Genomic DNA, 15,152 nt, shown 5'->3' with positions numbered 1-15,152 from the left:
CCAACTGCAAAATGAACCCACCTTAGAATGGTAAGTGCTGTCTGCAAAAGAAAAAGTGGAAAATGGTAGTTGTCCCATCAAATAGCTTTCTACTTCAATAAAAGTAGCAACAACCACTAATTCAAGGCATGAGGTAGAAGTCAGCCTCTAGCTCTCTGAAGCTAGAGCCCAGCAGGTGGACTTCTGTTAGGTCAGGGTGCTAGCTGGTTTTGGAACGTACACAGAAGTAAATGGGGAGATGCTGACTTCTGAACTCACTGAAATTCAATATCCAGTGAAGCAGATTGAATTTGTTGGCCTTAAATAGCAGGAAAGTTGCAGACTGAACTCATTTTGCAGATCACAAAGCAAGAGTCATTCTATGGGAATGGTCCCTCCGTGGGGAAATAATGAATATTAGGGATAGCCTTTTTGGTGACTCAGACAGTAGAGGATCTGCCTGTAATTCAGAAGACCCAGGTTCAATTCCTGGGTCAGGAAAATCCCCTGCAGAAGGGAATGGCAACCCACTTTAATATTCTTGCCTGGAGAATACCATGGAGCCTGGCGGGCTACAGTCCATGGGGTCCCAAAGAGTTGGACACAACTGAGTGACTTATACTTTCACTTTTCCACTTTCCCTTGCCATAAAAAACAAAATGGAAACTGAGGGAAATAGAATTAGAAGAAAGAGCATGGCACCTTCTAGGCCTTCATACATGGATGATGTCAATGGTGGGTTCACTCCCTTACTTAACTGTTTTTTAAAATTTTATTTTATTTTATATTATAGTTAATTTACAATGTTGTATTAGTTTCAGGCACACAACAAGATGATTCAGTTATATATATACATATATCCATTCTTTTTCAGATTCTTTTCCCATATAGGTCATTACAGAATATTGAGTAGAGCTCCCTGTGGTATATACTGCAGTTCCTCATTGGTTATCTATTTTATATATGATAGTGTGTGTATGTTAATCCAAAACTCCTAATTTATCCCTCCTTCCTTTCCCCTTTGGTAACCACATTTATTTTCAAAGACTGCTTCACTTCTTAACTTTCAAGACAAGTGTAAAAGTGAACATTTATGATACCACATTGTAGCTGTCTCTTGTCTGCTTTTTCCTCTCTTTCTTTTACTCCAACTTCATCTCCAACTGGGGGACTGGGAGATGGCGTGTTCTGCATGGGTTCTCCTTCAGCCCTGACCCCAGTTTTGCCTTGTGGAAGCCCAATGCCCTCTGTAGGTCCTGTCTGCACTCTAGTCTCCATTCCCTATAAAGGGTCCCTAATGAGGCAGGGACAGCATTGAGTGGTGAAGAGAGTACAGGTATCCTAAGATGGAGCTACAAGCAGGTATGCATTTCCTACCGGCATGGCCCTCCCCCACCAACCCTCACCCATTTTTCCCTCAAAAACAAAGGCAAAAATGCCAGTGTTCTGAGCCCTTGGATGCCTTTTTTAGGGACACCTAGGTCTTCTACTGAGAATGTTTATAATGAGGGCAGTAAGATTTGGCTTCTTAATTCCCAACTTGTGCCCAAAGTGATACAAAGGGCAAAAATGTGCCACTATCTGGACTGTGCAGACTCCTGGAGGATAAGGCTCCAGCTCTTATCCTTATGAAAGCTTTTCTGGACTTAAATGTTAGTTGCCTTCTATTTAAAAAGAGACAAGTGCACATGACTCAGGCCATTTATTGGGTACATGGTTTCTCAAAATCTACTTCTAGTTCCCTGAACAAGTTGTACCTTTGGATAATCTGGTATTTTTTGTTTTTCCATTTTTGCCCCAGCTCAGAGGCACTCCACACTTCACTTTCCAAAGCCTTACACTGACAAGCAAGTGTGGTACATAGAGCTGGTACTCAAAAAACCATGTCAACTTATTACTGATTTTAACTTTCTCTTTCCAGTTACTGTGTGTGTGTGTGTTTTTGTTTTGTTTTGTTTTTATGAAATAATTATATGGATTTATTTTATTTTATTTTATTTTTTCCATTTATTTTTATTAGTTGGAGGCTAATTACTTTACAATATTCTAGTGGGTTTTGTCATACATTGACATGAATCAGCCATGGATTTACATGTATTCCCCATCCCGATCCCCCCTCCTACCTCCCTCTCCACCCGATTCCTCTGGGTCTTCCCAGTGCACCAGGTCCGAGCATTTGTCTCATGCATCCAGCCTGGGCTGGTGATCTGTTTCACCATAGATAAAATACATGTTTCAATGCTGTTCTCTCGAAACATCCCACCCTCGCCTTCTCCCACAGAGTCCAAAAGTCTGTTCTGTACATCTGTGTCTCTTTTTCTGTTTTGCATATAGGGTTATTGTTACCATCTTTCTAAATTCCATATATATGTGTTAGTATACTGTAATGGTCTTTATCTTTCTGGCTTACTTCACTCTGTATGATGGGCTCCAGTTTCATCCATCTCATTAGAACTGATTCAAATGAATTCTTTTTAATGGCTGAGTAATATTCCATGGTGTATACGTACCACAGCTTCCTTATCCATTCGTCTGCTGATGGGCATCTAGGTTGCTTCCATGTCCTGGCTATTATAAACAGTGCTGCGATGAACATTGGGGTGCACGTGTCTCTTTCAGATCTGGTTTCCTCGGTGTGTATGCCCAGAAGTGGGATTGCTGGGTCATATGGCAGTTCTATTTCCAGTTTTTTAAGAAATCTCCACACTGTTCTCCATAGCGGCTGTACTAGTTTGCATTCCCACCAACAGTGTAAGAGGGTTCTCTTTTCTCCACACCCTCTCCAGCATTTATTGCTTGTAGACTTTTGGATAGCAGCCATCCTGACTGGACTGTGTGTTTTTTAAGTGACATTTTTCAACTAGTAAATGTCAAAAGTATCTAGATTGAATTAAATATAAAGAAAAGGTCCAAAGCTGAATTTTTAATTAAAAAAAGAAAAGTATTCACACAACCTTGGCTGATGTGCAAGATTACAGTTAAGAAAACAAAATACCATTCTGCTAGGAAGATGCTCTGCTGTCTTGAGTCTGAGAGCATTAAGGGCCACCTGTTACAGTCAATGATTTATATCAGAGTATTTTAAGTTTTCTTGTTGTTTTTTGTGGAAACCCTGGTGAAGAATGAACACTTTTCTGAAGAAGCCAGGAAAATCTTATTGATATATAGCATAAAAATCTACCAGCATTGGGCCCAGGTGTGTGTATTCTGAAAAAGTTCTGGGTACACACTCCACTAAGAGAATTGCCAACATGGCCAGTCTGGGCTGCAGAGCCCCCAGAGTCAAACACGGGTCTTGGGAATCTTGATCATTATTATCCTGTTTTGTTCAGCTCTTGCTTCAACACCATACTCCCTTTGAGGCAGGCAGAGTTCACTAGAACAAAAGCCCGTGTGGTACATCCTGACCCCAGCCGCCTTTCCCTTGCACTAGGGAAACCACAGTTCTCAAGTGAGTGCTATGGGGAAAGTCTGGGATTTGAAGCCTCATTTGAATCTCAACTCTAGCGCCATTTTGCAGCTGAACCTCTCCAAGCCTATTCTTTCCTGCATGAAAAATACCTGAAACTGTTAGGAGTCCTTGATAGCAAACAACAGTCCAATTTTAGGTAAATTAAGCCCAAAAAGGAAACTTACATATTGTTGGTTTTGGGTGTAGAGCAAAGTGATTCGGTTATTTTTTGCAGATTATTTTCCATTACAGGCTATTACAAGATACTGAGTATTGCTCCCGGTGTTATACAGTAAATCCTTGTTGTTTATCTATTTTATGTATAATAGTTTGGATCTAACAGATTAATAATGCAATTAACAATACAAATAATAATTAACATACAGTTAGCAATACCATGCTCCTAATTTACCTGCCCCCTCCTTTACCCAGAGGTACAGGGGTAGAGAATCCAGCTGCCAATGCATGAAACACAGGAGATACGGTTCAATCCCTGGATTGGGAAGATCCCCTGGAGTAGGAAATGGCAACTCACTCCAGCATTTTTGCCTGGAAAACTCCATGGACAGAGGAGCCTGGCAGGCCACAGTCTATGGGGTCACAGAGAGTCAAATATGACTGAACATGACTATGCACGCACATCCCTCCCTTTCCCGTTTGGTAATCAGAAGTTTGTTTTGTCTGTGAATCTGCTTCTGTTTCATATATAGATTCATTTGTACTATAGATTTGTACTATCGATTCTACATATAAGTGATATCATACGATATATGTCTTTCTCTGACTTACTTCACTTCATATGATCATCTCTAGGTCCATTCATGATCCTGCAAATATCTCATTCTTTTTATGGCTGACTTATAGTGGTGAATCCACCTGCCAGTGCGGGAGACACAGGTTCACTCCTTGGGTTGGGAGGGTCCTCTGGAGAATGAAATGGTTCTTGCCTGGGAAACCCCATGGACAGAGGGGCCTTCTGGGCTACAGTCCATGGGGTTGCAAGAGTCAGACACAACTTAGTGACTAAACTACCACCACTTTATATAAACTACATAGTCTTAAACCATTCATCTATAGTTGGGTTTTTCCATGTTTTGACTATTGTAAATAGTGCTACTATGAACATTGGGATGCATGTACATTTTCAAATTAGAGTTTTCATCTTTTCCAGATATATGTCCAGGAGTGGAATTCTAGATCATATGGTAGCTCTATTTTTAGTTTTTTTAAGAAGCCTCCATACTGTATTCCATGGGCTTCCCCACTGACTCAGCAGTAAAGTAGCTGCCTGCAATGTATGGAGCCACAAGTTTGAACCCTAGGTCGGGCAGATCCCCTGAGAAGGAAATGGCAACCCGCCATTTATTTATTTATTTATTATTCATTTATTTAACCCGCCAGGTATTCTTACCTGGGAAATCCCATGGACAGAGGAGCCTGGCGGGCTATAGTCCATGGGGTTGCAAGAGTCAGACACAATTTAGGACTAAATCACCACCGTCACACTGTTTTCCGTAGTGGCTGCCTCAATTTACATTGTCACCAACAGTGTAGGAGGGATTCCAAAAGGGAAATTGCTGAGACAAGGAGATGCCTCACAAAACCAAAACAGCTGCTGAAGGGACAAGGCAGGTAGCTCTGGGATCCAAGACACCAGAGATAAATGCAATGTATTGTATTGTTTGGCACCGATCCTTCACTCCTCCCTTCATTTATGCCCTTTTGCCATATAACTTTGCAGTACCCTCCCCTAAGAGGTGGGAAACAATAACTCTGGACTCAGCCATATGACTCATTTCAGCCAATGAGTGAGCAGATGTGATGTAGGGAGAGGCTTGAAATGGCTTCATCCATTGAGATTTGCTTGTTCTTGCACCTCCGCCATCCTCATGAGAAGGATGTGCTCAGACAAACCTGTTGGAGGATGAGAAACATGAAGAAAAGTGAAAGCCAAGAATTATAGCATACCCATGCAAGGTAACACTCATATGGCAAATGTTCTGGGTGCTCACAAACACACATACTCACTATTTCAGTGCATGTCTTCCAGCTAACAGCCCAGGCATCTCTTTACCTGAGGACGTTTTCTGACTGCAAAATTCTGCTCTACCCACAGGTTGGGCAGATGGGACAAACTGGGAAATTAACAACATTCACCAGTAGTCCTCCACAGTTGATCGTGATCTCTCTCTCATGCCCTCTGCTGGCAGAACGCTGGGTTGTTTGTTCCACACTGTCTCAGAGACACCAGCTGAATTCACAGTTCCATTTGCCCATAGGGGAACTTGCATGATTTCACACGCTTTATTTGCTACCTTTCCATCCTTGTCTTACTTTTCTACTCCCCTAACATTATTTCTTGGGGTTATCTCCCCAGTAAACTCAATGCACTCAAATCTTTGTCTCAGGATCTGCTTTTATGGAAATCCAAACTAAGAGTCTACTTTCATCTTGGGGCACAAACTGTAATAGGGAAGAACCTTTATATTCTAAGTCAATCACTAAAGGGATGTTGCCTATAAATTTAGATTATGCATAATGGCTTATCTGTGGGAACCCTGCCTCCTAGTAATGAGTGTTAAGTTAAAATACCTTTGTTTAGCTCATAGGAAACATCCTGACCAGGCCCATATGTGAATAACTGCAGGAAGGAAGAAATTAACATATCCCCTCCAGAGGCTAACCGGAACCAGGATATCTGTGACTTTACTTCCTCCCCTTTTAGTATAAAAGAAACCTGAATTCTAACTGAGGCAAGATGGCTCTTTGGGACATTAGTCCACCAACTAGCTTGGTCTTCTAGTTTTCCAAATAAAGCCACTATTCTTTGCTCTAACAACTTGACTCTCAATTTATTGGCCCATCATGTGGCAACCAGTACAAGATTGGACTCAATAAAAAAAGCCAAGGTCACATTCTTTTTTATACTCAAGTTAACTCAGAGCCCCATGTTACTATAGTGAAAATGTATTCCTCCCCTTCCTGACTCCTCCCATAGTGATTCCAAGCATTCCCAAAGTCAGTATGTATATAATAAAATCTAGGAATAAGGGTCACCACTAAGAGACTGGATAGTGGAAACAGGGCAGAGGAAAGATTTAGATTTTGGGTTTCTACATTTCTACATTATGTGGATTTTTATCACGTGAATGTACCCAAAGTCTGCCTCAGATGATATCTGACAGGGGAGTTTTTCAATTCTTTACTGAGTTCAGGTAAATGTCAGATTAGCACCTGGTTACATAAGCTTCACCTCCAGGAGGAAACACCAAAGAAACTGAGGGTCAACCTAAATACCTAGTACTTTCTTATAAAACTAAATCCTCTCCAAACTCAACCAAACATAGCTCTTGACTCAAAAGACTTTCATCTTTATTACAGGCTACTATATAATCCTCTCATTCATCTGAATCTTCAGAGAACAAGATCATTATCACCAAGAGGATTTCATTAACTGAATTCTCAGTGAGTCCAGCTTTAATGCTGTTGATGACCTAATTCTTGGAAGGACTCGGTCCACTCAACCCACTCTCTTCTTGCCACTTTCTCCTAAGTGTTCTGAGAAACTTCAGAAACGGTTTAAAAACAATCTCAAATTTTGGACCAAACATCTGTAAGCTATGGTAGACATGGACCATGCCTGGCAGGCACAGATCCTGCTGCCTCATCTCACTGCTATCATCTTCCTGGTACTGCACAGGAAGCAGGTGGAAACCAGGGAGGAAACAATACTCTACCTGGGGCAGGTGAGTCAACCAGCAAATGAAAGCCAGGTGGATTGAATGAAAGGTGGATGCCAATGCCAATGCACCTTGAACCATTAATTATTCTCCACCTTTTCCAACAGTAATTCATAGAACTTAAATACAGTTACTTTCAAAGTAATTAAGTAGTTTACCTAATGTGTCTACAAGTCAAAACAATAGCACATTCTTAATTTGATTATTAGTTACTTTATGAAAGACATCAGTTCAATCCAGCTGCTCAGTTGTGCCCAACTCTTTGTGACCCCATAAACTGCAGCACACCAGGCCTCCCTGTCCATCACCAACTCCCAGAGCCCACCCAAACTCATGTCCATTGAGTCAGTGATGCCATCTAACCATCTCATCCTCTGTCGTCCCCTTCTCCTCCTGCCTTCAATCTTTCCCAACATCACATACAAACACATAAAAAATAACCTGAAGTAATTTTCTCAGAAACAGTGCCCCTCCCTATACTTTGAATGACTATACTATACTTTGAATGACTGCATTTGGAACTGAGGACAGGTGTGATAGAATGGCATTGTCAAGAAATCGTGCTTTTGAATATTGCCTTTTTCAGCCTCAACAGATATTTGATTATTTGTTCGGGTGCAGCCCCTGGCACTCATCTTTACCAAAGACAGTTCACCATAAGAGTGCAAAATGGCGAGACCTCTATGGAGTTTGATGTGACAGTATCTAGCAAACTTACAAATGATATCACACTTTGACTCACCAATACCACTTCTAGGAATTTATCATCCAAATTGTATTTGCACATATACAAAAAGATATTATGTACAAAGTTATTCATTGAAGCACTTTAATTTCATATTATAACACTACATATAGCACTAAATAGCTAAAAATTGGGAATTAATCCAATTTGTAATTTGACAGACATAATTTGAAAATATTAAACCAAAATCCAGCAATAGGGAGCTTTAAAAAACTGTGGTATGTCTGCACAGTAGACAACTGTACAATGCAAAAGGAGGAAAGAAGAAACACTCCATATTTTGATGTGAAAACTTCTAAAAGGGGAATATATGAGAAATATTTGCAAAAAGAAAACAAATGAAAGGGAACAAGGGGAACAAAATAGATGGGGACAAAGTAAGCATGATATTTCTCGATGTAAAATTCTGTGTATGTTTTTTGAATCATGTGAGTTTATTATTGGTACAAAAATGTAATAATTACATGATATTTCATAAAAGACACTTTTACCATGCTCTAATCAAATTGTGGGAAATTCAGGTTGAGGTTGTTTCCAATTCCTTATTATACTAAACAATGCTGCTATTAATGTGAGTGAGTGAGTGAAAGTCGTCATGTCCCATTCTTTGCAACCCCATGGACTGAGGCCTACCAGGCTTCTCTGTCCATGGAATTCTCCAGGCAAGAATACTAGAGCTATTAACATATTTGTAGTGAAGTCTTTACTGCTATATTTAAAATGGATAACCAACAAGGACCTACTGTATAGCACATGGGATATAACTCTGCTCAATGTTATGTGGTAGCCTGGATGGGAGGGTCTTTGGGGGAGGATGAATACATGTATACGAATGGTTCTGTCCCTTTGTTGTTGTTCACTTGAAACTATCACAACATTGTTAATCGGCTATACCCTACTACAAAATAAAAAGTTTAAAAAATCATATTTGTAGTGAAATCTTTATCTGCTTCACTCATTATTTCCATAGGACAAACTTAGAAAAATATAATTTCTACATTAAAGCATGTAAAAGTTTCCAGGTTTTTCATATACTTTGATAAATCAAGCTCCAGAAAATCTATACCCATTTTTTAAACTTTTCATTGGAGTATAGTCTCTTTACAATGTTGTATTAGTTTCTGCTATATAGCAATGTGAATCAGTTACACATATACATATATCCACTCTTTTTTCAATTTAATTCCCATTTAGCCCATATTTTATGGACTTTACTTTTTAGAGCAGTTTTAGGTTCACAGCAAAATTGAGAGGAAGGTACAGAGATTTCTTCTATATTCTCTGCCCCCACACATATGTTCAGTTCAGTTCAGTCACTCAGTCATGCCCTACTCTTTGCAACCCCATGGACTGCAGCATGCCAGGCCTCCCTGTCCATCACCAACTCCCAAAGTTTACTCAAACTCATGTCCATTGAGTCAATGATGCCATCCAACCATTTCATCCTCTGTCATCCCCTTCTCTTCCCACCTTCAATCTTTCACAGCATCAGGGTCTTTTCAAAAGAGTCAGTTCTCATCAGGTGGCTAAAGGACTGGAGTTTCAGCTTCAACATCAGTCCTTCCAATGAATATTCAGGACTGATTTCCTTTAGAATGGACTGGTTTGATCTCCTTGCAGTCCAAGGGACTCTCAAGAGTCTTCTCCAACACCACAGTTCAAAAGCATCAATTCTTCAGTGCTCAGCTTTCTTTATAGTTCAACTCTCACATCCACACATGATTACTGGAAAAGCCCTCTCCTATTATCAGCATCTCTCACCCTCTCCTATTATCAACATCTCTCACCAGAGTGATACATTTGTTGCAACTGATAAACCTACATTGACATAGCATTATCACCCAAAGTTCATAGTTTACATCAGTGTCCATTCATTATTATATTGAACATTCTATGGGTTTGGACAAATGTATAAAAACCTGTATCTCAGGTGGCTCAATGATAAAGAATCCACCTGCCAATGCAGGAGATGCAGGTGACTCAGGTTAGATCCCCGGATCAGGAAGATCCCCTGGTGTAGGAAATGCCAATCTGCTCCAATATTCTTGCCTGGAAAAATCCATGGATCAAGGAGCCTGTTGGGCTGAGTCCACAGGGATCACAAGGATTCGGACATGACTGAGCCCACACGTGCACACACACACACACACACACACACACACACAAAGTAGTTTCACTGCCCTAAAAATTCTCTGTGTTCCACTTTTTCATCCCTACCTCCTTGCTAACCTCTGGCAACCACTGATCTTTTTACTGACTCTGTAGTTTTGCCTTTTCCAGAATGTCATATAGTTGGAGTTATACTGTATGTAGACTTTTTGGATTGGCCTCTTTTACTCAATAATAAGCATTTAGGATTCTTCTAGGTCTTTTCATAGCTTGATTAGACAGCTCGTTTCTTTTTAGCACTGAATAATATGCCACTGTCTGGATGTACTTGTTTATTTATCCATTTACCTACTGAAGGATATCTTTGTTCCTTCCAAATTTGGGTGGTTATGAATAAAACTGCTGTAAACATCCATGTGAAGGTTTTTGTGTGGACATAAGTTTTAAGCTCCTTTGAGTAGATACCAAGGAGCAGGATTACCGGATCTTAAGGTAAGTATATGTTTAGTTTCGAAGCAACCACAAAGTGGCTTCCAAAGTGGCTGTACCATCTTGCATTCCCACTAGAAATGGATGAGAGTTCCTGTTGCTCTACACCCTCACCAACATTTGGTGTTGTCAGTGTTCTGGGTCTTGGCCATTCTTACTAATGATATCTCATAGTTGTTTTAATTTGCATTTCCCTGATGACATCTGATGTGGAGCATCTTTTCATTTGCTATTTGCCATCTGTATAATCTTTTTTGGTGAAAGTGAAAGTGTTAGTCTCTTAGTCCTGTCCGACTCTTTGTGACCCCATGAACTGTAGTCCTCAGGCTCTTCTGTCCATGGAATTTTCCAGCAAGGGTACTTGGGTGGATTGCTATTCCCTTCTCCAGGGGATCTTCCCAACCCAGGGATTGAACCCAGGTCTCCTGCACTGCAGGCAGATTCTTTACCATCTGAGCCAACAGGGAAGCCCCTTCTTCAGTGAGGTATCTGTTAAGGTCTTTGGTCTACTTTTTAATTGGGCTATTTGTTTTTATATTTAAGAGTTTTAAGAATTCTTTGCATATTTTAAGAAATATTTATCAGATATATCTTTTGCAAATATTTTCTCCCCAAGTGAGTAGTTTATCTTTTCATTCTATTGACAGTGTCTTTTGCAGAGAAGTTTTTCATTTTAATGAAATTTAGCTTATTAATTCTTTCTTTCAAAGATCATGCCTTTGGTATTGTATCTAAAAAGTCATCACCAAACTCAAGGTTATCTAAATTTTCTCTTATGCTGTCTTCTAGGAATTTTATAAGTTTGCACTTTACATTTGGGTATGTGATCCATTTTTCTTGGGTTTGGGGTTTTTAATTTTTCTTTATTTTTATTGAAGTATAGTTGATATACAATATTATATAAGTTACAGATGTAAAATATAGTGATTCACAATTTTAAATATTATACTTCATTTGTAGTTATTATAAAATATTGGATCTATTTCCCATGTTGTACAATATATCCTTGCTGCTTATTTTATATGTTATAGCTTGTACCTCTTAATCCTCTACCCTTTTACTTCCCCTCTCCTCTTCCCTCTCCCCACTACTGGTAACCACTAGTTTGTTCTCTATAAGGAGGGTATGTGATCCATTTTGAGTTAATTTTTGTGAAGCTGTAAAGTCTTAGATTCTTTTTTTTTTTTAATGTGGATTTCTAGTTGCTTCAGTACCATCTGTTGGAATTTTTCTCCATAGTTCTGCTTTTTCTCCTTTGTCAAATATCAATTGGCTATATTTATGTGGATCTCTTTCTGGGCTCTCTATTCCATTCCATTAATCTATTTGTCTGTTCTCTCACCAATACCACACTGTATTGATTGCTATAGCTTTACAGTAAGGCTTGAAATTGCTCGTGTCAGCACTCCAATTTGTTCTTCTCCTTCAGTATTGTGTTGGCTATTCTGAGTCTTTTGCCTCCCCATACAAACTTTAAAATCCGTTTGTCAATAGACACAAAGTACCTTGCTGTATTTTGACAGGGATTGTGTTAAATCTACAAATCAAGTTGGGAAAAACTGACATCTTGACAATATTAAATCTTCCTGTCTGTGAATATAGGATAGCTCATTTATTTAGTTATGCTTTGATCTCTATCATTAGAGTTTTGTAGTTTTTCTCATATAAATCTTGTCCTATTTTGTTAGTATTCTGTTTTGTGGGGAAGCTAATATAAATGGTATTGCACTTTTTATTTCAAATTCCACTTGTTCCTTGTTAGCATGTAGGAAAGCATTTGAGTTTTGTATATTAACCTTGTATCTTGCAACCTTTCTATATTCACTTGTTAGTTGGAGAAAGTTTTTTATTGATTCTTTTAGATTTTCTATATAGACAATCATGCCATCTGCAACACAGATTGTTTCATTTCTCTGTTTCTAATCTGTATTCCTTTTATTTCCTTTCCTTTATTATTGCATTAGTTAGGACTTTCAGTATGATATTGAAAGCAGTGATGAAAGAGGACATCCTTGCCTTGTTCCTTGTCTTAATGGGAAAGATTTTGGTTAGGTTTTCTGTAGGTATTCTTTATCAGGCTGAGGAAGTTCAACTCTGTTCTTAGTTTACTGAGGGTTTTTTTTTTTTTTTTTCACCTGAATAAGTGTTGAATTTTGTTAAATGCTTTTTCTGTATCTATTAATGTGATCATGTGATCTTTCTTCTTTAGCCTATTGATGTAACAGATTACATTAATTGATTTTCAAATGTTGGACCAGCCTTTTATACCTGGGATAAATTCCACATTGTTGCAGTATATAATTCTTTTTTCTATTTTGTTGGATTCAACTTGATAATATTTTGCTGAATATTTTCACGTCTATGTTTATGAGAGATATTGGTCTGTAGTTCCCTTACAATGTCATTGTCTGATTTGGGGATTAGGATAATACTGGTCTCACAGAATGAGTGAGGAGTTATTGCTTCTGCTTTTATCTTCCGAAAGAAATTGCAGGGAACTGGTATAATTTTTTCCTTAAATGTCTATTAGAATTCACCAGTGAACTCATCTGAGCATGTTTTCTGTTTTGGAAGGTTATTAATTATTGATTCAATTTCCTTAATATATGTATACCTATTTAGATTATTTCTTTTTTTTTTGTAATTATTTATTTCTTTACACATAACTGAAGTGATGTTACAGTACATAAGTTATTTACAACTGTGCAGTAATGTGTTGCAAAATAAATTATCTAGAAGGCAGCAAAAGTACATTGTGAACGTGTATAAAACTGTACAGCGTTTAAGGGTACACTTTTTATATGATTATTGGCTCTGTAGTGTTTCAAGTTATGTTCTCAGAAAGAGAAACAAAATGCCCAAGATTAAAGGAAAAAATATACAAACCACGCGGATTTGACTCCATTAAAAACACAACTGAGTGTCCTGCCTCCATGTCCCTGTGAGGCGGCGGGCGGTGCAGCCAGGCCCTCGCCCAGCCCAGCGTCCTGGCCCCAGCCGGAGGCCCGAGCCATCGGCAGCTTCGTGGTGACAGGACGGTAGCCGGTCCGGTGCTCTCCCCGCCCTCTGACCAGAGACCACTCTTGCTGAGGGGTAGACGCCTTAGTTTTATTCTCTTGAGTCGATCAAAAATGGAACCAGGAATTTAAAGACTGCTCTCCATCCTGCAGCTCCTGAGATGCCTGTGCAGCCGCCAGAGAAGAGCCCGGGGCCACCGTGCCCGCGCCCGCGTCCCCGGCTCCGCGTCCTCCCGCGGGGGCCGGTAGGAAGGAGGCGCACCAGGGACCCAGTGCGGTTTCTCCCTGGGTGTCCCCATTGGAGACATGGTCTCCTCCCGCCGCCTGGACTCGGCAGCAGACGTCAGGGGGCTCGCCTGTGTCCTGTGCAGCTATCCCTGCGCGTCAGGCCGGCAGGAGCACAAAGTCGTCATTGACGTCGACCATGGGCACGTAGAAGGACGGCACCTCATTCACGCACAGGGACTTGTGCCTGGCGGGGTCCAGCTCCTGGACCTTCAGCTGCCACTCCATCCTCCGCACGGCGTTGAGAGCTGGTGTAATTTTTTCCTTAAATGTCTGTTAGAATTCACCAGTGAACTCATCTGAGCATGTTTTCTTTTTGGAAGGTTATTAATTATTGATTCAATTTCCTTAATATATGTATACCTATTTAGATTTTTTCTTCTTATGTGAGTTTTGGCAGGTTGTGTCTTTCAAAAAGTCAGTCATTTTTAATCTAGGTTATCTAATTTTGGGGCATAGAGTTGTTCAAAGTATTCCTTAACTATTCTTTTAATATATTGGCAGTAACATCCCCACTTTCATTTTTGGTGTTAGCAATTTGTGTCCTCTCTCTCTTTTTTTTCTTAGCCTGACTAGAAGCCCATCAATTTTATTAATCTTTTCAAAAACCAGTTTTTGGTTTCATTGATTTTTCTCTATTAATTTTCTGTTTTCAATCTCTTTCATTTCTGTTCTGATTTCTCTTATTTATTTTCTTCTGCTTACTTTGGATTAATTTGTTCTTGTTCTAGTTTCCTAAAGTAGAGGTTAAATGATTTATTTTAGATCTTTCCTCTTTTCTAATGTATTCATTCTATGTTTCTCAATTTTCTTCAACCTCTGTTTTTATTGTATCCTACAAATTTTTATGAGTTGCATTTTCATTTAGTTGAAACATTTTAAATTTTCTCTAGATTTTTCCTTTGACTCATGTATTATTTAGAAGTGTGTTACTTTATTTCCAAATATTTTGAGATTTTCCAACTATCTTTCTGATATTGATTTACAGTTTAATACTATTGTGATCTGAGAGTAGACATTACATGATTTCTCTTTCTTTTTAACTGCTTAATGTATACAAGTTCATCATCACTAGACCTGCCTTACAAGAAAAGCTAAAGAAATTTCTTCAAATTGAAACAAAAGGATGCTAATGACATGAAAACATATATAAAACTCGGACGTGACTAAGCAAGTGAACTGAACAGTAAACATATACTCAAGTTCAGAATACTCTAATACTGTAATGAAAGTGAAAGCAAAAGTGTTAGTCACTCAGTCCTGTCTGACTCTTTGAGACCCCATGGACTGTAGCCTGCCAGGCTCCTCTGTCCATGGGATTCTCCAGGCAAGAATAC

This window comes from Cervus elaphus, chromosome 23, assembly GCF_910594005.1.
Source record: "Cervus elaphus chromosome 23, mCerEla1.1, whole genome shotgun sequence".
Lineage (NCBI taxonomy): Eukaryota > Metazoa > Chordata > Mammalia > Artiodactyla > Cervidae > Cervus > Cervus elaphus.
This window is presented reverse-complemented; position numbering follows the sequence as displayed.